Genomic DNA, 14774 nt, shown 5'->3' with positions numbered 1-14774 from the left:
GCAAATATATTGATAAAAAGTAACTTTGTCCTAGAGAGTTATCAAAACGTCACACCAGAGTAAGCCTACACGAAACACAGCCCTTATTTAAGTGTATATAAAATACCTAATGGGAAAAATTACTGGTGGAAAAACAATTGGAACCATTTCCTTGTTTGACCACAAGGTTTAATGGCTATTGTGACTATTGTGGTATTCTATACTCCAAGTATAGAAGAAGAAGGAATTCCCGTCGACCATGAACACAAATTGACAAAGCAAACATTATTTCCCATTAAACCGCATTGTAATGTACATACTGAACTACGATTTGCAATCCTCCCACATAGGGAAGCAGAGCCTGCGAGAAGAGCCCGTGGCTTCAGGCTATTCAGCATGGGAGAGTGGGAAATGTGGGGACCAGGTGTCCAAGTAGGCTACACGTAGCTACAGTATGTATGTGGAAAACATTTAATCACAGGTTAGACATACAGTACCAGTCAAACGTTTAGAACACCTTCTCATTCAATGTGTTTTCTTTATTTGTACTATTTTCTACATTGTAAAATAGTAGTGAAGACATCAAAACTATGAAATAACAGATATGGAATCATGTAGTAACCAAAAAAGTGTTAAACCAATCAACCCGATTGGCATTCTCTCAACCAGCTTCATGAGGTAGTCATCTGGAATGCATTTCAATTAACAGGTGTGCCTTGTTAAAAGTTAACTTGTGGAATTTCTTTCCTTAATGCATTTGAGCCAATCAGTTGCGTTGTGACAAGGTAGGGGTTGTGTACAGAAGACAGCCCTATTTGGTAAAAGACCAGTCCGTATAATGGCAAGAACAGCTCAAATAAGCAAAGATACACGACTGTCGAATCAAATCAAATGCTATTGGTCACATACACATGGTTAGCAGATGTTATTGGGAGTGTAGCGAAATACTTATGGTTCTAGATCCGACAGTGCAGCAGCATCTAACAGATAATATCTAGCAATTCCACAACAAAACCTAATACACACAATCTAGTGAAGAAATGGTATGAGAATATATAAGTAACAAATATATGGATGAGCAGTGACAGAACGGCTGAGATGCAGTAGATAGTAAAGAATAGATAGTGAAGGATACAGTATACAGTATATACTGTACATGAGATGAGTAATGCGAGATAGGTAAACATTCTTAAAGTGGCATTATTAAAGTGACTAGTACTCCATTTATTAAAGGGGCCAATGATATCAAGTCTGTAGGTAGGGGGAAAACTTTAAGACATGAAGGTCAGTCAATCTGAAAAATTTCAAGAACTCTGAAAGTCTCTTCAAGTGCAGTCGCAAAAACCATCAATCGCTATGATGAAACTGGCTCTCATGAGGACGCCACAGGAAAGGAAGACCCATTCATTAGAATTAACTGCACTTCAGATTGCAGTCCCAAATTAAAGCTTCACAGAGTTCAAGTACAGACACATCTCAACATCAACAGGTCAGAGGAGACTGCGTGAATCAGGCCTTCATGGTCGAATTGCTGCAAAGAAACCATTACTAAAGGACACCAATATGAAGATGAGACTTGCTTGGGCCAAGAAACACAGGCAATGGACACTCTAAATTTGAGATTTTTGGTTCCAACCACCATGTCTTTGTGAGACGCAGAGTAGGTGAACAGATGATCTCAGCATGTGTGGTTCCCACTGTGAAGTACGGAGGAGGAGGTGTGATGGTGTGGGGGTGCTTGGCTGGTGACCAAGTTGGTGATTTATTTAGAATTCAAGGCACACTTAACCTGCATGGCGACCACAGCATTCTGCAGCAATACGCCATACCATCTGGTTTGCGCATAGTGGGACTATCATTTGTTTTTCAACAGGACAATGACCTAACACACCTCCAGGCTGTGTAAAGGCTATTTGACCACGAAGGAGAGTGATGGACTGCTGCATCAGATTACCTGGCATCCACAATCACCTAATCTCAACCAAATTGAGATGGTTAGGGATGCGTTGGATGGCAGAGTGAAGGAAAAGCAGCCAACAAATGCTCAGCATATGTGGGAAATCCTTCAAGACTGTTGGAATGAGACCAGGAGAAGCTGGTTGAGAGAATGCAAAGCTGTCATCAAAGCAAAGGGTGGCTACTTTGAAGAATCTAAAATCTAAATATATTTTGTTTTGTTTAACACTTTTTTGGTTTACTACATAATTGCATATGTGTTATTTCATAGTTTTTATGTCTTCACTATTATTCTACAATGTAGAAAATAGGGAAAATAAAGATAAACCCTTGAATGAGTTGGTCTTGGCTAGCTTAATGTTCCAGACTGGGTAGGTAGCACTCATTCATATGTCTGCTAGCACCATCATGAAAAGGGGCATGAGGGAGGCCCTACTGTCAATATTATGTTTTTTAAAGAATTGAAAACACTCAGTAGCAGGTAATGTTGAAAAGTAATCTTTATGAAAAGCATGAGCTGGCGCACACCCAGAGAAAATGATTTAGTGTAGAGGTGCTGACCACACTGAAGAAGGCACAGTGATGCCGAAACGTTGGTGTTTTTTTACCCAATAAATTACTGGTAGGTTAAATGGAGTGTGCAGCTCTCTTCGGTTTTATAGAAAAGTAATCTTTAGACATGGAAAGTGAAGTTTTGTAATTGACTAAAACAAGCAGATAACAATAAACTGGCGTTTGAAAAAGGTCAACTATTTGCTATGGGATAACCTAGGTAACCACCGGTTATTTTCCCCACAGATGGGCAGGCCATGATGGTCCCTGAGGTCCCTCCCCTCTTATCTTCTTTTTCTTCAATGGGGTTTAATGGCAGTTGGCACACAATATTAATGGTGCATTACCGCCACCAGCTGAACGAGGTAATGAATGAGAAAATAAAAAAACATTGTGGGAAAAGGGGAAAACAACATCAAAATTAAACACATCAACTAACAAAACCCATCCCACTTCTTCAATCACAGTCTACTCCAAAATACCTCCCTACACGGCTCAGGGGCCTGTGATGGCGGAACATTCACCAATAGGATTTATTGCACGGCCTCGGCTGTGAAATCGCGAAGACACAAAAAACGTTCAGCTCCTTTCAATGATTCCAATTTTCTTGGACTTCTTCTCCTCTTGCGCCGTACAGTTTATGACCATAAATAAAACAAAGCCCAAATTTTAACATGAGGCATTTCACTTTCACTCGGTTGATGAGAAACCTTCTCTGGTCGTGGAGGCTCTACTACCATTGTTTCTTCTCCGCCACTCGTTCCTTCCAATCTTCTCACCTCCTCCAGATAGGAGACACACTGGACATTCCTTACTCTGGCCACCTCAGTCTCCTTCACCTGAACAGGGCACTCCAGGAATTCAGGCGCATATTCACCTCCACAACTACAGCATTTCGCACTACCCTCTGTAGTGCCTTGCGGTCAGAGGCCGAGCAGTTGCCATACCAGGCAGTGACGCAACCAGTGCAGCTGTAGAACTTTTTGAGGATCTGGGGACCCATGCCAAATCTTTTCAGTCTCCTGGGGGAGAAAAGGTGTTGTCGATGAAAAATATTCCCAGAGTGATTGATGCACATTGGATGAATCGTGGAATATTTTCTGGGATTCAACCAATGGCATTGAGGAGTATACCACCTCAGTCACCGGCTTCATCAATAAAAGGCATCGACGAAGTCGTCCCCACAGTGACCATACGTACATATCCCAACCAGAAACCATGGATTACAGGCAACCCTCCCGCTGAGCTAGAGCTGGCTAGAGCTGCTGCTTTCAAGGAGCAGGACACTAATCCGGACACTTATAAGAAATCCCGCTATGCCCTCAGATGAACCATCAAACAGGCAAAGCGTAAAAACAGGACTAAGATTGAATCCTACTACACCGGCTCTGACACATGTCGGCTGTGGCAGGGCTTGCAAACTATTACGAACTACAAAGGGAAACCCTGCATCGAGCTGCCCAGTGACGCTAGCCTACCAGACGGGCTAAATGCCTTTTATGCTCGCAACGTTTAGGCATGCATGAGAGCACCAGCTGTTCCGGATGACTACGTGATCACGCTCTCCATAGCCAATGTGAGCAAGACCTTTAAACAGGTCAAAATTCACAAGGCCACAGGGCCAGAAGGATTACCAGGACCTGTAGTCAGAGCATGTGCGGACCAATTGGCAAGTGTCTTCACTGACATTTTCAACTTCTCCCTGACCAAGTCTGTAATACCTATATGTTTCAAGCAGACCACCATAGTCCCTGTGGCCAAGAAAGTGAAGGTAACCTGCTAAATTAACTACAGCCCCATAGCACTCACGTTGGTAGCCATGAAGTGCTTTGAAACCCTAGACCCACTCAAATTTGCATGCTGCCCCAACAGATCCACAGAAGACGCAATCTCAATCACACTCCACACTGCCCTTTCCCACCTGGACAAAAGGAACACCTATGTGAGAATCCTGTTCATTGACTACAGCTCATAGGGCCCACAAAGCTCATCACTAAGCTAAGGATGTGTCAGGGGAGAAGCTCCAGGTGGTATCTGATTTTAAGTACCTTGGCATCATACTTGATTCCAACCTCTCTTTTAAAAAGCATGTGAAAAAGGTCATTCAGATAACCATATTCAACCTAGCTAATTTCCGATTTATACGAAATTGTTTGACTACAGAGGTAGCAAAACTGTACATCAAATCTATGATACTCCCCCACTTAACATACTGCTTGACTAGTTGGGCCCAAGCTTGCTGTACAACATTAAAACCTATTCAGTCTGTCTACAAACAGGCTCTCAAAGTGCTTGATAGGAAGCCCAATAGCCATCATCACTGTTACATCCTCAGAAAGCATGAGCTCCTGAGTTGGGAAAATCTTGTGCAATAAACGGACGCATGTCTTGTATTCAAGATCCTAAATGGCCTGGCTCCCCCTCCACTCAGTATTTTTGTTAAACAGAAAACCCAAACTTATGGCAGCAGATCCACAAGGTCTGCCATGAGAGGTAACTGTATAGTTCCCTTAAGGATAAGCACCTTTAGGAAATCCGCTTTCTCTGTGAGAGCTTCCCATGTCTGGAATACACTGCCATCAGACACACCTAACTGCACCACCTATCACACGTTCACAAAATGTATGAATACATGGCTAAAGGTCAATCAGATTTGTGATCATAATCCCTAGCTGTGTGTTGCTGCTTTCCATGTTGTCTGTTGTCTGTAGCTTGTGAGGTGTGGAAACACTTTGTTGCTTTTATGAATTTTGTCTTGCTGCTTTTTGTTCTATGTTGCTCTGTCTGCATACTACGTCTTGCTTGTCTTATGTTGCTCTGTCTGTATGCTATGTCTTGCTTGTCCTTTGTTGCTCTGTGTGTGCTCACTGCTCAATGATTGTCTATATTGTAATTGGTTTTAATAACCTGCCCAGGGACTGCGGTTGAAAATTAGCCGGCTGGCTAAAACCGGCACTTTTACTGAAACGTTGATTAATGTGCACTGTCCCTGTAAAAATAAAATAAACTCAAGGACCCTGGGACTAAACACCTCCCTCTGCAACTGGAGGAGGCAGAGGAGATGGTTTGTTAAAGATGAATGGTAGAAAGTGTAAGCAGAGTGTGCTGAAGACAGGAGGATAAATGGAAGTGAATGAGGTCAAAGTATCGGAGGTGGTAGCTGTGGTGAAGTTCTCGGAGCCCGAGGCTTGCACCGAGGGTCAGGACAAAGATGAGTCTGTGACAGTAGGAGTGAAGTTTTGGAAAAAGTGGACCCTTGCCTTTGGCTGATCCATTTGTGGTTTTGGTGTGGGTGAAAACAGAGATGGGTGCTGTGGCATCAGTGAGGGTAACCAGAAGTGGTATTGTGATAATTGTTTTGGTTTCTGCTGGTACTGCTGTTTGTTTATGTTATACAAATGGAGGCAAGAAATGTGAATTGTTTTGCTTTCAAGAAAAGGGTGCCATTTAAAGGAGTGATTACTGGGGTAGCAGTACATGTAAAAGTTGACCAACTGAAGGGGAAGATTCATGGTGTTTGTGATGCTCGTCATTTGGTGCGAAACAGGCATAAGTGGGGAAACAGAAGACTCATTGTCTGTTCTTTTGAGTTTTGCTGTTGAGTCAAAAGTGATGTTAGGATATGTAAGTTATCATGTACGAGCTTTTGTGCCGAATACATTACATTGTTACAGGTGTCAAGCTTATGGGCATGTGGCAGCAGTGTGTAGGAGGGAGGTTCATAGGTGTGAGAAGTATGCAGAATGGCATGAGACAAAGGAATGTGCAGCATTGGGGAAAGTTGTGGTATGTGTTATTTGAAGGGGTGCCCGTGGGGCTGGGGATCATTAATGTCCCGTGCAAGAGAGGCAAGGTGAGGTTCCCAGGGTTAGAGTACCGCAGAAGTTGTCATATGCTGAGGCAGTGAAGAAAGTAGAGGAAGATGGGTGAAGGGGGAGGGATCCTGAGAGGAGTGGTGTGAGTAGTAGGTATGTACCAGTACAGAGGGATAGGCCAACAAGTGATATACAGTTGAAGTCGGAAGTTTACATACACTTAGATTGGAGTCATTAAAACTTGATTTTCAACCACTCCACAAATGTATTGTTAAAAAACTATAGTTTTGGCAAGTCAGTTAGGACATCTACTTTGTGCATGACTGTGCCTTCAAACAGCTTGGAAAATTCCAGAAGATGATGTCATGGCTTTAGAAGCTTCTGATAGGCTAATTGACATCATTTGAGTCAATAGGAGGTGTACCTGTGGATGTATTTCAAGGCCTACCTTCAAACTCAGTGCCTCTTTGCTTGACATCAGGAGAAAATCAAAAGAAACCTGCCCAAAAAATTGTAGACCTCCACAAATCTGGTTCATCCTTGGGAGCAATTTCAAAAACGCCTGAAGGTACCACGTTCATCTGTGCAAACAATAGTATGCAAGTATAAACACCATGGTATCACTCAGCCATCATACCGCTCAGGAAGGAGATGCGTTCTGTCTCCTAGAGATGAACGTACCTTGGTGTGGAAAGTGCAAATCAATCCCAGTACAACAGCAAAGGACCTTGTGAAGATGCTGGAGGAAACAGGTACAAAATTATCTATATCCACAGTAAAACGAGTCCTATATCGACATAACCTGAAAGGCCGCTCAGCAATGAAGAAGCCACTGCTCCAAAACCACCATAAAAAAAGCCAGACTACAGTTTGCAACTGCACATGGGGACAAAGATCGTACTGATGAAACAAAAATAGAACTGTTTGGCCATAATGACCATCATTAAATTTGGAGGAAAAAGGGGGAGGCTTGCAAGCCGAAGAACACCATCCCAACCGTGAAGCATGGGAGTGGCAGCATCATGTTGTGGGGGTGCTTTGCTGCAGGAGGGACTGGTGCACTTCACAAAATAGATGGCATCATGAGGGGGGAAATGATGTGGATATATTGAAGCAACATCTCAAGACATCAGTCAGGAAGTTAAAGCTTGGTCGCAAATGGGTCTTCCAAATCGACAATGACCCCAAGAATACTTCCAAAGTTTGGCAAAATGACTTAAGGACAACACAGTCAAGGTATTGGAGTGGCCATCACAGAGCCCTGACCTCAATCCCATAGAAAATGTGTGGGCAGAACTGAAAAAGCTTGTGGGAGCAAGGAGGCCTACAAACCTTCAGTGACTCAGTTACACCAGTTCTGTCAGGAGGAATGGGCCAAAACTCACTCAACTTAATGTGGGAAGCTTGTGGAAGGCTGCCTGAAACGTTTGACACAAGTTAAACAATTTAAAGGCAATGCTACCAAATACCAATTGACTGTATGTAAACTTCTGACCCACGGGGAATGTGATGAAATAATTAAAAGCTGAAATAAATCATTCTCTCTACTATTATTCTGACCCTTCACATTCTTGAAATAAAGTGGTGATCTTAACTGACCTACGACTGGGAATTTTTACTAGGATTAAATGTCAGGAATTGTGAAAAACTGAGTTTAAATGTATTTGGCTGAGGTGTATGTAAACTTCCGACTTCAACTGTATGTTTCAATATGTTTGGACTTTTAGCATTTATAGCAATGGTTATCAACTGTACTGCAGGGATGAACGTCATAGAAAATGAAGGTTGTCGTGGCAGCTGCAGAGAGGTATTTGGGTGTGCGAGACTTGACATCAGAGGAGTTACAGACTGTGTTAAGTGGTGGTGTCGTCACATTCTTTCAGGTTGTTGGCCTGAGGTAGGATTAAATATATTTAAATAGTGGAGTAGGGTGGTGTTGTTTTTCATTATTTGTATTTGTTAATTTTGTTGTGTGAGTGTAGTGTTAGATGGCAGAGTAATTGTTTATTTGTATTTTATTTATAAGGGATTTGGACTCCAGACTAGTAGGTGGCGTTAATGCAACATTTATCGGATGCCATCCGCCCTTAAACCTCATCGGATAATAAGAAGAAAGAGATGGCTAACATTTCCGGCTTATTGTGAGGAAACGTTCTTCGGCCAAGTACATTCGCTATTGTTTACATATTGTGCATTACGTGAAATGCGTCAACAGATTGAGAACGCAAACTACAGAATCTACCGGTGCCGCAAAAAAAATGGGTAAAAAACCAACCCTATCTCCATTGCCTACTGCCAAAAAGACCAACAGCATGTACAACCGGTAAAGTAAATGTAAACATGATTTTATTCAACATTCTGCCTTCTAGAGACTGTTGCGTCTTTTTCATAGCGACTTCTTTCAGATACATATCCATGGAGTAACCATCAAATCAAATGTCATTTGTCACATGCGCTGAATAGAACAGGTGTAGTAGACTTTACAAACAATTACATGTTAAGAAAATAAGTGTTAAGAAAGTATTTTCTAAAATAAACTGAAGTAAAAAAATAAATAAGAAAAATAGAAAATAAAAAATTATTAAGGAGCAAAAATAAAATAACAGTAGCGAGGCTGCAGGATATACAGGGGGTACGGGGTGGGGCACAGGTTAGTCGACGTAATTGAGGTAATTTGGTAGATAAAGTGCGCGTAGCCTGAGCTCTGACGTCAATTATAGTGTATGCGTGTAAAGGGTTAAGACTTAATCCCTCTCCCCGAACTGTGTGGGCAAACGTGTGAAGCAGTTAAAGCACTGGTTTAGCCCGATCCTGATACATCCAAATAACAAGTGACGAAAACCTCTTACGTGGAACTAATGCTGCTCGTTATTGGTCTACACGCAGAATCTGCACATGGGAGATTCATTAAGAGTAGGCCTATTCATTTGAGCTGTAAACTCAGTCTGTTTTAAATTGAAAACCTTGTATCCGCCTGCGTAAATAAGCAAGTGATATTGCCATTGGAGCGCATATGTAACATTACCACTAGAGGGAGCCACAGGCATAGAATGTATTTCTTAAACCACTTGGTTTTCCTGTTTCACTTTATTCACTTTCAAAAATATTGTAATTGTGTACATGTTTCCCCACAGTTTATGAGAAATGTCACATTTTCTTCGTCTCTCCCCCCCCCATTCCCTTCCCCAGGTTACCAGTGGGAGTACAAGTAGAGGTCAGGCATGAAGCCTGACGGCTGTGCGGGCGTCTATAAGAAGGACTGCCTCTCCCTGCTGTCCAGTCACCCAGTGGAATACTTCCGCCGGGGCATCCCCCTGCTAGACCGGGGCAACCTGGGCTTGGTGCTGTTACTGCGTCCCATGGGACCCTTCAGCCCAGAGGCCTGTGTGTGGCCAACACACACCTCCTTTACAACCCCGGGCATGGGGGCATTAAGCTGGCCCAGCTGGCTATGCTGCTTGCAGAAATCACAACAGTGTCCCGCCTCTCTGATGGCAGCTCTTATCCCACCGTCCTCTATGGGGATTTTAACTCTGTTCCCTGGTCCCCTCTGTACAACTTTGTTAGGGAGAGCAGCCTGGAGTACGACAGCATTCCCATATGCAAGGTGAGGGCTTCATCATCGACATGCCCAGGCTTAATCTGCAGTGGGATCATAAGCTCTGTGGCTGAAGCTGATTACTACAGAGGGAACATAATATTTTGGGAGTCCTGATATCAAATGTGGGCTGTTATAGAATGTTCGTTGAGCTCCTCTCTGTGAAGCGTCATCTTTCTGCAGTATTTGTAGTTCATTTTCAATCTGGGTTGAATGTCCTGTCTTTGCCATCAAATCAACTTTTATTGGTCACATACACATGGTTAGCAGATGTTATTGCGTGTGTAGCGAAATACTTGTGCTTCTAGATCCGCCAGGGCAGCAGTATCTAACAGGTAATATCTAGCAATTCCACAACAAAACCTAATACACACAATCTAGTGAAGAAATGGTATGAGAATATATAAGTATCAAATATATGGATGAGCAGTGACAGAACAGCTAAGATGCAGTAGATAGTAAAGAATAGATCGTGAAATTAACCGTGTACAGCAAGTTGCTTTACTATGCTAGACAAAACTGTGTGAAGCAACAGAATGTTTCCCGTGTGTGTGTGTGTGTGTGTGTGTGTGTGTGTGTGTGTGTGACCGTGCCCATTTGGCCCCATAGCCTGGGCGTCACCCAGCAGATCCAGTATGAGACTCTGCCTACAGGTAACCCATCATTTTACCCCACACTCTCTCAGTGAACAGCTTTAGGCCATTACCAACACTGAGGGAATACCCTTCTTTCCTCTGATCTGTATGTGACGTTAATACTCTTCTCTCCTCCCAGATGGGGATATCTCCAACCTGTCTGTACAGGACTTTGAAGCACAAGCTATGGCAACTATGAACAGGTCAGTTAGCCCCGGTTGCATTTCAGGGTTAAATAATCATTTAGTTGAGACAGACAGTGCCCGTGATCCCTACAGTCAGTTATTTCTGTCAGGTAACTGTGGGAGATCTGATCCTGTCAGGTACTGCACCAGCTGTAGCTCCTCTGACTCACAGCAGACCTTCAATATTAATGCTTTTCAAATCAAATTGTAGTAGTCACATGCGCAGAATACAACAGGTGTAGTAGACCTTACAGTGAAATGCTTACTTATGAGCCCCTAACCAACAATGCAGTTTAAAAAAAAAAATAAGATAAGAGATTAAAGTAACAGGTAATTAAAGAGCAGCAGTAAAATAACAATAGCGAGACTGTATACAGAGGGGTACTGATACAGAGTCACTGTGCGGGGGCACCGGTTAGTTGAGGTAGTATGTACACGTAGGTAGAGTTATTAAAGTGACTATGCATACATGACAACAGAGAGTACCAGTGGTGTAAAGAGGGGGGGGGGGGGGGGGGGGGAGCTCCGGTACTGCTTGCCGTGCTGTAGCAGAGAGAACAGTCTATGACTTGGGTGGCTGGAGACTTTGACAATTTTTAGGGCCTTCCTCTGACACCGCCTGGTATAGAGGTCCTGGATGGCAGGAAGCTTGGCCCCAGTGATGTACTGGACCGTTCACATTACCCTCTGTAGTGCCTTGCGGTCAGAGGCCGAGCAGTTGCCATACCAGGCAGTGACGCAACCAGTCAGGATACTCTCAATGGTGCAGCTGTAGAACCTTTTGAGGATCTGAGGACCCATGCCAAATCTTTTCAGTCTCCTGAGGGGTAATAGGTTTTGTCGTGGCCTCTTCACGACTGTCTGATGTGCTTGGACCATGTTAGTTTGTTGGTGATGTGGACACCAAGGAACTTGAAGCTCTCAACCTGCTCCACTGCAGCCCCGTCGATGAAAATGGGGCCGTGCTCGGTCCTCTTTTTCATGTAGTACACAATCATCTCATTTGTCTTGATCACGTTGAGGGAGAGGTTGTTGTCCTGGCACCACATGGCCAGGTCTCTGACCTCTTCCTTATAGGCTGTCTCATTGTTGTCGGTGATCAGGCCTACCACCATTGTGTCATCGGCAAATTTAATGATGGTGTTGGAGTCGTTCCTGGCCGTGCAGTCATGAGTGAACGGGGAGTATAGGAGGGGGCTGAGCACACACCCCTGAGGGGCCCCTGTGTTGAGGATCGGCATTGCGGATGTGTTGTTACCTACCCTTACCACCTGGGGGAGGCCCGTCAGGAAGTCCAGGATCCAGTTGCAGAGGGAGTTGTTTAGTCCCAGGGTCCTTAGCTTATTTATGAGCTTTGAGGGCACTATGGTGTTGAACGCTGAGCTGTAGTCAATGAATAGCATTCTCACATAGGTGTACCTTTTGTCCAGGTGTGAAAGGGCAGTGTGGAGTGCAATAGAGATTGGATCATCTGTGGATCTGTTGGGGCGGTATGATGGTGTTGATGTGAGCCATGACCAGCCTTTCAAAGCACTTCATGGCTACAGACTTGAGTGCTACGGGTTGGTAGTCATTTAGGCAGGTTACCTTAGTGTTCTTGGACACAGGCACTATGGTGGTCTGCTTGAAACATGTTGGTATTACAGACGTGATCAAGACACTTGCCAGTTGGTCAGCGCATGCTCACAGTACACGTCCTGGTAATCTGTCTGGCCCTGCAGCCTTGTGAATGTTGACCTGTTTAACGGTCTTACTCACATCTTCTGCGGAGAGCGTGATCACACAGTTTTCCAGAACAGCTAGTGCTCTCATGCATGTTTCAGTGTTATTTGCCTCGAAGCGAGCATAGAAGTAGTTTAGCTTGTCTGGTAGGGCTCGTGTCACTGGGCAGTTCTCGGCTGTGCTTCCCTTTGTAGTCTGTAATGGTTTGCAAGCCCTGCCACATCCGACGAGTGCCAGAGCCGGTGTAGTATGATTCGATCTTAGTCCTTTGTTGACGCTTTGCCTGTTTGATGGTTCGTCGGAAGGTATAGCTGGATTTCTTATAAGCTTCCAGGTTAGAGTCCAGCTCCTTGAAAGCGGAAGCTCTAGCCTTTAGCCCAGTGTGGATGCTGCCTGTAATCCATGGCTTCTGGTTGGCGTATGTACGTACGGTCACTGTGGGGACGACGTCATCGATGCACTTATTGATGAAGCCAGTGACTGATGTGGTGTACTCCTCAATGTCATCAAAGGAATCCCGGAACGTATTCCAGTCTGTGCTAGCAAAACAGTCCTGTAGTTTAGCCGCTGCTTCATCTGACCACATTTTTTATTGATCTAGTCACTGGTGCTTCCTGCTTGAATGTTTGCTTGTGGGCAGGAATCAGGAAGATAGAATTATTGCACATTTAACATGCTGATAGAAATTTGGTCAAACGGATTTAAGTTTTCCTGCATTAAAGTCCCCAGCTACTAGGAGCGCCGCCTCTGGGTGAGCGTTTCCTTGTTTGCTTATGGTGGAATACAGCTCATTCAATGCTGTCTTAGTGCCAGCCTCTGACTGTGGTGGTATGTAAACAGCTACAAAGAATACAGATGAAAACTCTCTCGGTAGGTAGTGTGGTCTACAGCTTATCATGAGATATTCTACCTCAGGCGAGCAATAGCTCGAGACTTCCTTAGATATCGTGCACCAACTGTTATTTACAAAAATACATAGTCCGCCGCTCCTTGTCTTACCAGACACAGCTGATCTATCCTGCCCGTACATCGTATAACCAGCCAGCTGAATGTTGATATTGTCGTCGTTCAGCCACGACTCTGTGAAGCCTAAGATGTTACAGTTTTTAAATGTCCCATTAGTAGTTTAATCTTCCACGTAACTCGTTGATTTTATTCTCCAAGGATTGCACGTTTGCTTGCAGAATGGAGGGAAGTGTTTTTTTTTTTCTCGATCGTCTACGAATTCTCAGTTGAGTGTCTGTGCCGCTCGACGCAGCTCTAATTTGTTTTGAACAGCGTCTGCACATCTGATGCATCCACTCATCCCTCTCTCGCCGTCTCGCTCACTCTGTTTGTATGCATTGGAGAGAAGAGGAGACGAGAGTTGACAAATCCTTCCCGAACAATATTAGCGTGAAGCGAGTGGAACTGCTCATAGGGAGAAGTGACAAGTCTATCCCTGGATGATTTGTTGTTTGTCCAATGCAGTCATTGCAGTGCTCCAACTTCAAGGAGCATCTGTCTGTGTTGTTAAGCCTGTGCCCTGTGTGACAGTGGGTCTCTCCTCCTCCCCATGTCCCACCAGTGAGTCCAGACCCAGTATAGAGCACAGTCTGAGGCTGACGTCAGCCTACTCCCACTACCTGACAGAGGACGGCAGGCCTGAGATCACCACCTGGAGATAGCATGAATCAGGCCTCCATTGTCAAATTGCTGCAGAGAAACCACTACTAAAGGAAACCAATAAGAAGAGGCTTGCTTGGGCCAAGAAACACGAGCAATGGACATTAGCCCGGTGGAAATCTGTCCTTTGGTCTGATGAGTCCAAATTTGAGATTTTTGGTTCCAACTGCCGTGTCTTTGCAAGACACAAAATTTGGATGTAATAAATGTATCACTAGTCACTTTAACCTTTCTAGCGCAGGCGGTACCCATCGACAACATTCCGCTAAAAAGGCTGTGTGCGAAATTCAATTTTTTTTTTGTTGAAATATGTAACTTTCACACATTAACAAGTCCAATACAGCAAATGAAAGATAAACATCTTGTTAATCTACCCATTGTGTCCAATTTCAAAAACTGCTTTACAGCTAAAGCACAACATATGGTTGGTTATGTTAGGTCATAGCCAAATCGAAAAAACACAGCCATTTTTCCAGCCAAAGATAGGAGTCACAAAAAGCAGAAATATAGATAAAATGAATCACTAACCTTTGATCTTCATCAGATGACACTCATAGGACATCATGTTACACAATACATGTATGTTTTGTTCGATAATGTGCATATTTATATCCAACAATCTCAGTTTCCATTGGCGCCTTACGTGCAGTAATGTTTTGATTCCAAA

Source organism: Oncorhynchus mykiss, chromosome 4 (assembly GCF_013265735.2).
Source record: "Oncorhynchus mykiss isolate Arlee chromosome 4, USDA_OmykA_1.1, whole genome shotgun sequence".
In the NCBI taxonomy this organism is placed as follows: Eukaryota; Metazoa; Chordata; class Actinopteri; order Salmoniformes; family Salmonidae; genus Oncorhynchus; species Oncorhynchus mykiss.
This window is presented reverse-complemented; position numbering follows the sequence as displayed.